Source organism: Phyllopteryx taeniolatus, chromosome 1, assembly GCF_024500385.1.
Source record: "Phyllopteryx taeniolatus isolate TA_2022b chromosome 1, UOR_Ptae_1.2, whole genome shotgun sequence".
Classification (NCBI taxonomy): Eukaryota; Metazoa; Chordata; class Actinopteri; order Syngnathiformes; family Syngnathidae; genus Phyllopteryx; species Phyllopteryx taeniolatus.
Genome location: NC_084502.1, coordinates 445,651 through 456,375, shown reverse-complemented (window position 1 = coordinate 456,375; position 10,725 = coordinate 445,651).

Below are 10,725 nucleotides of genomic sequence, written 5' to 3'. Positions count from 1 at the left end.
CATCGCTCACAAGGAGCGTCTGGCGAGCGAGCCGCCCCGAAACCCGATCCGCGAGCGCAAACGAACAACGGCGTTTACCCATCCTCGCCGAGGGTCTTCCAAGCAGACGTTAGCCTGAACTCATTCCATTTCATCCAAACACGTTTGGAACGATGGCACGGTCGCGAGATGAAAATATATGGTCAAGAACAAGGTGAGATGATACGGTGGCTGCCGGCTCCTGAGCTGGAGCGATACGTTCCGTTTCCTATTTTTCTCGCAGAAGCTCCATATTCCTCGAGCGGGACGCTCAGATGAAGAAGGTGCCCAGAAGATCAGAAACGGCGCTCCCTGGCTTTGGTTCGCCTCGCCCGGCGACGCTCAAATCTTGGGCGAGGCGTCAGACCACTGCGCTTATGAAGACCTACACGATATGATGGAATAGTGCAGACCGTATACTGCATATTTTCGCTCATTTAGTACGTCCACGTCAAGGGCTTAACTGGAAAGGAAATTCACGAGGGGGCCGTGGTGGCGACTGTACAAGAGAATGTTCCTTCATACAGCACGGTTCCAAAAATGGGCAGCTGATTTCAAACGGGGCGAGAGCAGCCTGCAAGATGACCCTCGCCGCCGTCGCCACTCAAGGAAATAGCGACAAACTCCATTTGACCGAACGCTACGACTGCACGCTATCATCCAAACCGTCTTGAAATGACGAAGATGTCAACTTGATGGCTTCCAAAACTCCTTGGACCTGATCTGAAGCAGCTGTGGTGCCACGTGACGAAGACAAATCTTGGCGATTTGGAACCACGGGCGAGGCTCGGGCTCATCACTTCCGGCCGACTCCAAAGGACCATCAAAACGACGGAAGCGCCGTGAGCTCTTGCTCCAGAGACAGTCAAACGGAAGGCCGTGGCAACCCGGTGGTGGGGCGAAGCTGCGGTTCGTGGGCCTTTTCCGAGTGAAAGAAATCTTATCGGCGAGGCGCTTTCTTCTGCCTCGACGTCGTGATGGAGACCATGGCGGGGAGGCCGCCGGAGTGCGTTGACGAGCTTTGCGCAGGGACAGTCGTCTTGTCTCCTCTCAATGTGAACGTCGGCCACCGTGAAATGGAGACGTCGTGGGCGTCGCCCTCGGTAGTGTCCAGCACCTCAAGCGTCGCGTTGACCTTGGAATTGTTGTCCTGACACTGCAGCGAAGGCCATTTTGCATCTCTTCGAGAAGGGTGGGGGGGGGAACCCCATCACTATCTCATGTGTGGGCCTTTGTAATTTCCGGCTAAACAATACATACAATTATACAAATTAGCTAGCGGTGCAGCCATTCATCGACAAGCAATTGATGATCAAATTAAACTTCTTCTTCTTCTTTTCCTTTCGGCTTGTCCCGTTAGGGGTCGCCACAGCGCGTCATCCTTTTCCATGAGAGCCTATCTCCTGCATCCTCCTCTCGAACACCAACTGCCATCATGTCTTCCCTCACGACATCCATCAACCTTCTCTTTGGTCTTCCTCTAGCTCTCTTGCCTGGCAGCTCCATCCTCATCATCCTTCTACCAATATACTCACTCTCTCTCCTCTGGACGTGTCCAAACCATTGAAGTCTGCTCTCTCTAACTTTGTCTCCAAAACATCGAACCTTGGCTGTCCCTCTGATGAGCTCATTTCTAATTTTATCCAACCTGGTCACTCCGAGAGCGAACCTCAACATCTTCATTTCCGCCACCTCCAGTTCTGCTTCCTGTTTTCTCTTCAGTGCCACTGTCTCTAATCCATACATCATGGCTGGCCTCACCACTGTTTTATAAACTTTGCCCTTCATCCTAGCAGAGACTCTTCTGTCACATAACACACCTGACACCTTCCTCCACCCGTTCCAACCTGCTTGGACCCGTTTCTTCACTTCCTGACCACACTCACCATTGCTCTGGACGGTTGACCCCAAGTATTTAAAGTCCTCTACCCTTGCCATCTCTTCTCCCTGTAGCCTCACTCTTCCCCCACCACCCCTCTCATTCATGCACATATATTCTGTTTTACTTCGGCTAATCTTCATTCCTCTTCTTTCCAGTGCATGCCTCCATCTTTCTAACTGTTCCTCCAGCTGCTCCCTGCTTTCACTGCAGATCACAATGTCATCTGCAAACATCATGGTCCACGGGGATTCCAGTCTAACCTCATCTGTCAGCCTATCCATCACCACTGCAAAAAGGAAGGGGCTCAGGGCTGATCCCTGATGCAGTCCCACGTCCACCTTAAATTCTTCTGTTACACCGACAGCACACCTCACCGCTGTTCTGCTGCCCTCGTACATGTCCTGTATTATTCTAACATACTTCTCTGCCACTCCAGACTTCCGCATGCAGTACCACAGTTCCTCTCTGGGTACTCTGTCATAGGCTTTCTCTAGATCTACAAAGACACAATGTAGCTCCTTCTGACCTTCTTTTCCATCAACATCCTCAAGGCAAATAATGCATCTGTGGTACTCTTTCTAGGCATGAAACCATACTGTTGCTCGCAAATACTCACTTCTGTCCTGAGTCTAGCCTCCACTACTCTTTCCCATAACTTCATTGTGTGGCTCATCAACTTTATTCCTCTATAGTTGCCACAGCTCTGCACATCACCTTTGTTCTTAAAAATGGGCACCAGTACACTTTTCCTCCATTCCTCAGGCATCTTCTCACGCACTAGAATTCTATTGAACAAGCTGGTCAAAAACTCCACAGCCACCTCTCCTAGATGCTTCCATACCTCCACAGGTATGTCATCAGGACCAACTGCCTTTCCATTTTTCATTCTCTTTAATGCCTTTCTAACTTCCCCCTTACTAATCATTGCCACTTCCTGGTCCACCACACTTGCCTCTTTTACTCTCCCTTCTCTATCATTTTCCTCATTCATCAACTCCTCGAAGTATTCTTTCCATCTACCTAGCACACTGCTGGCACCAGTCAACATATTTCCATCTCTATCCTTAATCACCCTAACCTGCTGTACATCCTTCCCATCTCTATCCCTCTGTCTGGCCAGCCTGTATAGATCCTTTTCTCCTTCTTTAGTGTCCAACCTGCCATACATGTCATCATATGCCTCTTGTTTTGCCTTTGCCACCTCTACCGTTGCCCTGTGTCGCATCTCAATGTATTCCTTTCGCCTCTCCTCGGTCCTCTCAGTGTCCCACTTCTTCTTAGCTAACCGTTTTCCTTGTATGATTTCCTGTACTGTGAGGTTCCACCACCAAGTCTCCTTCTCTCCTTTCCTGCCAGAAGATACACCAAGTACTCTCCTGCCTGCTTCTCTGATCACCTTGGCTACAGTGGTCCAGTCTTCTGGAAGCTCTTCCCGTCCACCGAGAGCCTGTCTCACCTCTTCCCGAAAAGCTGCACAACACTCGTCCTGTCTCAGCTTCCACCACATGGTTCTCTTCTCTGCCTTTGTCTTCCTAATTTTCCTCCCCACCACCAGAGTCATCTTACACACCACCATCCTATGCTGTCTAGCCACACTCTCCCCTACCACTACCTTACAGTTGGTAACCTCCTTCAGATTACATCGTCTGCACAAGATGTAATCCACCTGTGTGCTTCTACCTCCGCTCTTGTAGGTCACCCTATGTTCGTGCCTCTTCTGGAAAAAAGTGTTCACTACAGCCATTTACATCCTTGTTGCAAAGTCTACCACCATCTGTCCCTCCAAGTTCCTTTCCTGGATACCGTACTTACCCATCACTTCTTCATCACCCTTATTACCTTCACCAACATGTCCATTACAATCTGCACCAATTACGACTCTCTCTCTGTCTGGGATGCTCAGAACTACATCATCTAGCTCCTTCCAGAATTTCTCTTTCACCTCTAGGTCACATCCTACCTGTGGGGCATAGCCACTAATCACATTACACATAACACCTTCAATTTCAAATTTCAGCCTCATCACTCGATCTGATACTCTTTTCACCTCCAAGACATTCTTAGCCAACTCTTCTTTTAAAATAACCCCGACTCCATTTCTCTTCCCATCTACACCATGGTAAAATAATTTAAACCCTGCCCCTAAACTTCTAGCCTTACTGCCTTTCCACCTGGTCTCCTGGACACACAATATATCAACCTTTCTCCTAATCATCATGTCAACCAACTCCCGAGATTTTCCTGTCATAGTCCCAACATTCAAAGTCCCCACATTCAGTTCTAGGCTCTGTGTTTTCCTCTTCTCTTTCTGCCGAAGAACCCGCTTTCCACCTCTTCTTCTTCTTCTTCTTCTTTGACTTCGACTTCGACCCACAGTAGCTGAATTTCCAACAGCGCCCTGCAGGTTGACGGCGCCGGTGGCGGACGTTGTTAACCCGGGCCACGACCGATCCGGTATGGAATTCTTTGGATGAACGCTCATATTTGTTTGGCAAGGTTTTAAGCCGGATGCCCTTCCTGACGCAACCCTCTGCATTTATCCGGGCTTGGGACCGGCCTACAGTTTGCACTGACTTGTGCCCCCCATAGGGCTGCATTGATGATCAAATTAAACAATAATGATTTTTGATAGTCGAATAATTGTTGACAGACCTTTTTTTTTAACGTAAAATGGTGCTTTCGACCGTAAATTTGCATAATTATAATGATGCAGTAAATATTCATAATTATATTTACTATAATCAGAAGCAGACTGATTATCTTTGCGCCTCATCAAAATAAGACATTTTCAAACATCTTTTACTTTGGAAAACAATTATCGAGACTTTTGCCTCTTTTCGGACGTGTTACGAACCAAAACAATATCCGAATCAATCAGTCGAGGGATGGACACTTGAAAACGTTTGATTATTCCGATTAATCGACGAATCAAATTGAATTGTTAGTTGCAGCCGTAAAATTAACTTCATCTCGAGATTCGTCCCGGTTGCCAATAATGTTGGGCTTAACAGTACGTGTGCGTATGTGTGAGTGTTCAGCGGCGTATGTACGCGTGTACATGGCGGTCAGGCCTTTTAATCCGCCGTGGTGCCGATGACCCACTTTCGCCCCCTCCCACTCACACACTCAGCTTTCAGTCGCCAAGGAGACGTTTCGCTCGCATCCCTGAATAGGATAATCCATCCCTGACACACTCACACTCACACACGCACACACAGACACACACACACTGGAAAGATGTCATCTTTTATTTGCAAAGGTGGCGTTGAGATGGAGGCCCGCAATTGAAGCGGGTCAGCCGAAGAGCGCCACGTCACTTTTTGCAAACTCGTCCATCACCTCGTCACGAATTGTCATCATTTGCGCTCTCGGCTGCATGACGGTGAAGTCGGCAGAGTAAATAGCCATGACAACGTCTCGCTTGCCTTATTTACGATACCTGACTCCTGGCTTAACTCATTCACTGCCAGCCTTCCCAGTTAACATTGAGATTTGACTTCTAAAGCCGTCAATGGCAGTGAATGTGTTAAACTCACTCCCCCCACGCCCGTACACACACGCGCACCACACACGCACACGCACGCACATCCCCCCTCGCCCGACCAATCTCTCCATCTCGCAATTTATCTGACGAGCCATTAATCCCGCTGGCCCAGATTTGCTCTTCAGTCTGCTCCACATGTTGTTCCACCGTCATCGCACCCACAATCCGTCCATGCCGCACACACTCACGCGTTCACGTAGAGTAGGCTTGTACCCTTCTTTATGTCATGTGATGCGTGTGACGCAGGATCTGCGCCAGTGTGACCCGCTACGCCTCCCGCACAAACGTGCTCATGCTTTTCCGTGCATGCAAGTTGGACTCGCAAAAAGGGGCCCGGCGACGAATCGAAAGTTGACGGTGATTCCGATTTTGGCTCGTCGCGATCATTAAAACATTAGAATGGAAGAAAAATGTTCGTCCGCGAACGGCACGGCGCGTGTATGCAATTTCCTGCATCATAAAAGCACCCTGAACGCACCTAAATTGCTGGCAGCAAGCGTGAGACGTTCGTTATTCTGCCACAGTTGCAGTTGCAGGTAAAACTCAACACACAATCATCAAAAACACACACACTGTATATTTAAATTACACACGTAGTTGGTTTTGGAAACATTGCCAGCTTAATGCTAGCACGCAATGGAAAATCCTATTGACCAGCAAACAAAAATTAGCATTAGAAGTTACGGGAGAGATTTTCCTTCAAATAACGAACATTCACACGCAAACGTTGTATTAGCGCATGCAGACAGGTGATATAACAATACTCACAGGTATATATTCTTGCTAATTTGTGAAAAGCCAGTTGTATTAATAATGTTCAATCCCAACTTTCTTCATCTACTCTTTTTAGCTTCGTGTAAGTGTATCTACATGCATGCATCACACTGCCCCTCAGAGGCCAAGGCGCGCAGTAGCTGGAAGAGCAGGTAATCCTTTTTATTTATTGTTTTCATTGCTATTATTTTCATACATTAATTTCCTTGTGAATAATTTATGTCGCGGTCGTTCTTTAGAGTTATATTTAAAGTTGAGTTGTTGTCATTGGATAAATGTTTTGAAACATGCATAATCGTGTTTATTCATCGTGATTTCAATGTCAAACAAAGTAATCCTGATTATGATATTCTTGATAATCAGCGGGCACTCACTCGCAATGAGGCGAAATGTGGCACAGGACGGGTGCAACATCTTCATCATCCTCATCCTCCTCTTGGCCAAAGGTCGGCCTTGCTGCATGTGCGTTATGCATATTCATATTTCTTTGCCTGCGTGGGCACTCCGAGCCACAACTCCTCGCATGTGACCGCGTGTGGTATGACGCCCGCCTCCATCTGAGATGAGTGCGTTGCTGAGTCGCCATGGCAACAAGTCCTCTCGACGACCACTATTCCGACATGTCAGAGTTAGCCGTCGGGCTGAGCTTAAATTTGCTCACGCACGAGACCAGAAAAAGACAAGCAGCCTACGCAACGCGGCGAGTTTTCAGGTTGCGCGGCGGAAAGCGGAGATGTGCTTTGTGGCTTAAAAAAAAAAAAAAGTAAAGAACACCGCAAATATTCAACAAACGGAACGTATGGCTCTGATTGGCTTTGTTGTTGAAGACGCTGCTGAAGTGAATCCACAGATTTGTTTAACAAACACATTATACATTTGAAGATAATTGCTGAAAACGGTTGAAAAGATAGACCGTCAAAACTGGCGTAGCTAAAACTATGCTTGCACCCAAAATGGATGCTCTGCTGCCGTGGCCGCTTTAGAGCGCCTCATTCTCGTAGCATAGACAGTTTTCCACCAACCGGCCCGGGAACTTTGAGTTCCTGGTAGCAAAAGGTTCCTGTGGCCCACGTGGTTTGTGTCTCCATCGCACTTATTAGTTCAATGAGGCCGATGTCGCTCATTACTGACACCTACTGGATCTAAAAAGCCTGCTATTTCAAGCTTTGTATGTCTTATTTTATATCTTAATGTCCATCCATCCATCCATTTTCTACCGCTTATCCGGGTCGGGTCGCGGGGGCAGTAGCTTTAGCAGGGACGCCCAGACTTCCCTCTCCCCAGCCACTTCATCCAGCTCTTCCAGGGGGATCCCGAGGCGTTCCCAGGCCAGCCGAAGGACGTAGTCTCTCCAGCGTGTCCTGGGTCGTCCCCGGGGTCTCCTCCCGGTGGGACGTGCCCGGAACACCTCACCGGGGAGGCGTCCGGGAGGCATCCTAATCAGATGCCCCAGCCACCTCATCTGGCTCCTCTCAATGCGGAGGAGCAGCGGCTCTACTCTGAGCTCCTCCCGGATGACCGAGCTTCTCACCCTTTCTCTAAGGGAGAGCCCGGACACCCTCCAGAGGAAACTCATTTCGGCCGCTTGTATCCGGGATCTTGTTCTTTCGGTCACGACCCACAGCTCGTGACCATAGGTGAGGGTATGAACGAAGATCGAAATTGAGAGCTTCGCCTTTCGGCTTAGCTCCTTCTTTACCACAACGGACCGATACAAAGTCCGCATCACTGCAGACGCTGCACCGATCCGCCTGTCGATCTCCCGTTCCATTCTTCCCTCACTCGTGAACAAGACCCCAAGATACTTGAACTCCTCCACTTGGGGCAGGATCTCATCCCCGACCTGGAGAGGGCATGCCACCCTTTTCCGACTGAGGACCATGGTCTCAGATTTGGAGGTACTGATTCTCATCCCAGCCGCTTCACACTCGGCTGCGAACTGCTCCAGTGAGAGTTGGAGCTCACGGCTTGATGAAGCCAACAGAACCACATCATCAGCAAACAGCAGAGATGCAATACTGAGGCCACCAAACCGGACCCCCTCTACCCCTTGGCTGCGCCTAGAAATTCTGTCCATAAAAGTTATGAAAAAAAAAAATTATGAACAGAATCGGCGACATATCTTAATGTAAATTTCAAATATTTTCGGTACCTTTAGAACCTAACCCTTTGTCCGGCTGAGGCAATTGAGAACTGGTTCTTATTTGCAATGCCCACCTGGTTGCAGACAGACTTTGAGGTAGGGAGTGCTTGGAGGCGGAAGAGAAGAAGAAGAATCACCTTTATTGTCATGAACATGCATGCACGCACACAAAATTTGCTCGCTGCATTTTACCCATCACAGTGAACACACGCGCACTTGTTAGTGGAACACACTCGCTCCTTAGCGAAACCGACTCGATCGGTGAGTTGAAGTTTTGCTTTTCAATGTATTTTACTCCTCGTACTCTTTTTCGGTGGCAACACGGGGGGAACTCAAGCTACCGGGGTAGCTAGGGAAGTTCCTGCAAGGTTCCTGCGGTGGGAAAGCCCCTAATCCCTTGAAAGTGCCGGTGGGAGATATCACAGGCAACGGAGGCATGAAGCAGATATCTTTTCCATCTTGGTTTCGTGTGGTTACTTGAAGACATAAGAAAGATTCCAGACGAAGTCGCATCCATTTTTCCAGGTGGTAGAAGTCGTATTTGATTGACAGCTGACAGTTGAGTGGGGCGTGGTTCCTGCGCATTCAGAGGACACGCCCACGGCGTTCGAATCGAGAACGGTGGAATTTGTAACGATTTTTATATACTTTTTTCACCATTCTCTTCTCTGTGGCATAGCAAACTTAGAAGAAGACTTTCTTTTCACTTTGCACTCACTGATCACTTTTGCGGTTCCAATTTGTCATTATTACTATTCCTGCTCGATGCCTGTCGGCCTCAGCATCCGTTTTGCAGCTTCGGCGCAACGCAGCCAATCCTTGCGAGAGAGGACGCGGCGGTCGTCGCGTGCCGCAAAGAGCACAAAGGTTGAATTGACGAAGGGGTCAAACGGGTGAAGGAAACAGGCGATGGAGGGAATGCGGCCCATCCAAGAAAGGCTCCTTATGGCAACAGTGACGGCGTGAAGATAGAATTTAGGGGAACAACAAACAAGACAAAGGATGAGCTGCAAGAAGTTTGCAAGGAGCTTCTGTAGGAAAAAGCCCATTGCAAGAAATCATGTTGGATTCTTCATGGCTACTTCTGAAGGCCATAAACAGTCTGGCTGCATTCTTGAAACCAGATGTTGCCAAAGGGAGACAAGGACAGAGCTTGTGCGTTTGTACGTCTAAGCGAAATATATGTCGCCACACGGCAGTGAAAATTGTATTCTGTGCTCGGAGCTGGCACAGCCTGTCAAATCCGCAGCCGAGCGAGCGGATCGTTCATTGCAAATCCAATCGACACATGAGGCGCCGCTCGGTGGCTGCGTGCAAACGCGCCATCGTCTCCTTGTGCGTGGGCGGAAGTGTCATTCAAATACTCACAAAGTAAATGGAGAATGGACGGAATTTCAATAAGAATTCTTCAAGAGCTTCAAATCCTGGCCGGCGGGATGCGACAAATTTCAAACTACTTGTGCACATGCGCACTCAGTGAGGAACAAAGTTTAGTCGTAACATTTTCCAAACTGTGATTACGAATGGGGGGGGGGTTACAGTGAAACGGTGAAAGCGAACAGACAGTGTGAGGTTTCTTTTCCTTTAATCCTTTAAACTGATTAACAGAGATGCACAATAGTCAGACGAGGCGTATTATGTAGCGCGTGCGCACAGGCGCAAAGCTTCCGACAGCCAACACAGGCAGTGACAAAGTCAAATGCAGAAACACTCCTCTGAAAATCACCTGATTTCTTGCGCCTTCGGTTTTTGAAAGAAAAAGATATTTTCAGTCACTTAGCCATCTTCTATGCACGCCTGGAGACTGGTCCCGAGAAGGAAATGTGGTGGAGATAAAAAATCCTAAAGATGAAGGTCACAGGTTGTGGGGGGGGGGGGGTTGGGTTATTGCGGGGGTAACATGCAGTCAATTGGACGCCTGCGTTTGAAAAGAGGTTATGTGACGGCACAGTCGGCCTGCGCGTTGGGCAACGTGGCAATCCCTCGCTACATCGCCTTCCACTTATTGCAGATTCAGTGCATGTAGATTGTTTCTTTTTCCAATAGTTCCACTCTGTTACCGTTAAGTTGATTGGCTAAACGATGTTAATGTTGCAGCAATTGACTTGGGCGCTTGTTCTTAGCAGAAGCAAAGCAAAGCAAAGCAAATGTATTTATATAGCGCATTTCATAGACAAGGTAACTCAATGTGCTTTACATGATTAAAGACATTTTAAAACCAAGGGAAAGAACAGCTTATAAACATTTAAGATAAAGAGGAAAAAAATAAAAGTACAATTAAAACAGTGTACAGTGGAAGAAATATCATTTAAAAGTGGAAATGGGGGGGGGGGGAGAAGAGTTTTGAACCTGGACTTCAAAACA